Raw genomic sequence first — 3604 nt, forward strand, 5'->3', positions numbered from 1 at the left:
GAATAAACAAACAAGCAAAAAAGCTATATATATATATAACTACTCCCCCCCCCAAAGAAGAACAAACACAACAAGAAAAAACAACAACGTGAGGACGTGGTACATACAAAGTATTAACAGACTCTCAGGGAAGGAAGGAAATGTGGTTTTACGTTTCGAGCAAAGCTGTTCATCAGGAACAGGAGACAGAGTAAAGGAAGATGGAGGAAAAAATCTCCGACGATCCACATGTGATTACATGGAGAGAGAGAGAGAGAGAGAGAGAGAGAGAGAGAGAGAGAGAGAGAGAGAGAGAGAGAGAGAGAGAGAGAGAGAGAGAGAGAGAGAGAGAGAGAAAGGGAGAAAGATATATATATATTTAGGGGATAAAAAAGCACTCAAATATTGTAGACTCTGCCAAGAAACAACTGTGAGCTAAAATAGTTCGTGTAATAATTTCATGTTCCCTTGTTTATTTAAATTGATTTCATTGCTTTGTACAGTCCACTGACGCTTTGTTCTGAAGCATATGTATATTGAATTATAACACCAGATTATTATGCCTAAGAGACCTATCTATCTATGTATCTATCTATCTATCTATCTATCTATCTATCTATCTATCTATCTATCTATCTGTCTGTCTGTCTGTCTGTCTGTCTGTCTGTCTATCAATTGTTGTGTGTGATATATTTAACCCCTCCGCAATCTTTCGTAAAGTTATATGAGAATCAGCATCAATTATGGCTTTGATTCGGCCATCATCAACTTCAGTAGGTCAACCAGAACGTTGGTCATATTTGAGTGGAAAATCTCCAGAACGGAATTTCTAAAACAATTTCTGACACGTATGTTCTGTTGTTAAGCAATCAACACCATAAATTTCACATACCTCTTTGTGAGCCTCAGCAGCTTTCTTGCCTTTATGTAAATTAAAAAGAAAAATATGGCGAAACTTTTCGTTTTTGTACTCCATGTTAAAACTGACACTGAATTAACAGCTATATAAAAAAAAAAATAGGCGCAATTTGCTTCTAGTGTAAGCTAAAAGTAACGGCTATCAAATGTCAAAAGGAAAATATCATAACATCGACAAAAGTCATTCAAAAACAACGTAACTCAGTATTTCTTCTAGGCGTTAGCCATTATTTCTCATATTTGACCGAAGGGCCGTATTTATTCCGTCTTCGTCAATCGTTTCACATTACAGTCGTTTACTTTCGTACGGCCACTTTGCATCGTTTTGTTTGTTCGAGCCTTAATTCTCTGCAAATTTTGCGGGTGCCGCCGATATGCGAAGTACTCAGTCTTATCATTAAAGACCTGAAACTGTGTATTGGTATTCTATCTATTTGCGAAAAACGAAATTACTTTCTTGTCAGCCCGACGTGTATGTGTATGTGTGTGTGTGTGTACGCGTTTCTTTGTGTTTGTGCCTGTACCACGCCAACACATGACAACTAGTGTTGGTTTGTCTACGTCCACATAAATCCATCCCTTCCGTAAAAGAGATCGACAGAATAAGCACCAAAATTAGAAAAAAATAGTACAAGGGGTTGATTTGTTGGAGTAAACTCTTCTCAGCCTGGTAGCTATCCAATGAATGAAACAAATAAAAGATAAAGAACAAAACATGACCAAAATGTTATTATTTGAAAACTAGGCCATCTACTTTACGCATGTATCTGACCAGTTCTATACAGGCAAGAGGGAAACGAGCTGTAATAGCCATAGGCATAAGAGCGTTGCAAAACTTTCCCTGAAAAGAATTAAATCTGATATCTTCCTATATTTAGATGAATACAATCCACTCCACGCCCCCTTTTAGATATTTCGTTTTAGTTTTCTGACTGTTACTATATTTTACATTATGGTTTCTTTACTGTTTATTTCTGGGTTTTTTTTTTTCATTTTCTTTGTTAGTATTTTTATATGTATGAAAACTGATTATCTTAATATTTAGTGAATAGTGAATTGACGTTTCGGTTAATTTATACAAGTTTTCAATCTGTCAATACTATTTTTTTATCGACATTATAACTTCTCACCGTCAATGACATAGTTCAAAATCCAGTTGTATTAGTTCGTCCGTCGTTGTCGACGATAACCAAGGCATCGCATGGCAGAGGAAGATGGCGTCCAGCTGTGGCCGACCAGTCTCATGCGTGCTCAGAAGTCTGTGTCGCCGGTGGTCTGAAGGTAAGGAGTTGACTCTAGACTAGCGCAGTTTATGTTTTCTGTGTGCTCCTGCAGCCCTGTTCTGTTCGGAAGAGGTGGAACTTCTACTGATCCCCCATCACCAGGCAGAATGGTTTTATGCTTGCCTTTCACAGATGTCAGACTTGATCTCAAAGCTCTTTAATTGTAGAATCCCTTGTTGTCTGCGACATACCTGAACAATCTGGGAAGGTATCAGATTTCAATTCTTTTCGTGGTCAGATGAACAATTCCTCGAAGCTTACTGGTATTACAGCTCCCTTCCCCCGTGCCTATGTCGTACTGGTCAGATACATGCTTAAAATAAATGACCTGGTTTACAAACAGTGCCATTTTGGTCAAATTCTTTTCGTTTGTCAGTCAATTTATTGTGGATCTGAAGAATATAAATGCTTTGGATTGTTCTCTTTTCTTAGTCTTCTTTTAATCGATAGACTGTGAATCGATTACTTAATAAGATTGAACTATGAAACCCCTCCAAATTTTATTGGAAACATATGTAAGCATTCAGCATTATCTGTGTGTATTTTCTAAATTACCTTGAAGCAACATACTAATTTCCCTTGATAACCATAGCGCGGATTAACAAATTTGATTGATGACAGCTTGTTGAATTCGTATTACCAGAATTCTCACTACTAACACAGGACATACTTGTTAGCCTGGTGTATTTTCCTGTACAGAGAGCTTACGAAGTATTTCCTCTAGATTATTAATTCTTTTTATTTTGATGTGTGTGTGTGTGTGTGTGTGTATGTGTGTGTGTGTGTGTATGTGCGATGAGTTTCGAAAAGTACATATTCGCCTAAATGTGCGGACTCTGATCTATCACAAGAACATGCTACTGTATACGTGGTTGCGTCTAGTAATTCCTAATCCGAATTTAAATACCTTTTGACGCTTTTTATAACGTTCAATGGTACTTCTTAGATTTCAAATCGGAATGATTTTCAATAAAGCAGCTGCACAATGTATGCCTAAATCTATTTAGATAATGTTTGTTAATATTAGTTTTTTCCGTTCAGTAATTTCTGTAAATTTAGTGTTCTTTAACATTTCAATATTATCCATCATTGTTCTCGTAATTGCATACGATGCTTCCACTCTCTAAAAAGATTCTCGGTCCAGTTTTATTTATTGTTATTATCTGATTCTTCCTCGATAGGCATCTCATATATCTCATCTGATATAGATCAAACATTCCTATTGTTGAAAGTTCCAGTTCATAATTGAGTCGGTGTTAGCTAGGAATTGTCTCTCATAGTGGGTTTGTGTGGCGCAGGAGTGGCTGTGTGGTAAGTAACTTGCTTACCAACCACATGGTTCCAGGTTCAGTCCCACTGCGCAGTACATTGGACAAGTGTCTTCTTCTATAGCCTCGGGTCGACCGAAGCCTTGTGAGTGAATT

The sequence above is a fragment of the Octopus bimaculoides genome, chromosome 5 (assembly GCF_001194135.2).
Source record: "Octopus bimaculoides isolate UCB-OBI-ISO-001 chromosome 5, ASM119413v2, whole genome shotgun sequence".
NCBI classification, from domain to species: domain Eukaryota; kingdom Metazoa; phylum Mollusca; class Cephalopoda; order Octopoda; family Octopodidae; genus Octopus; species Octopus bimaculoides.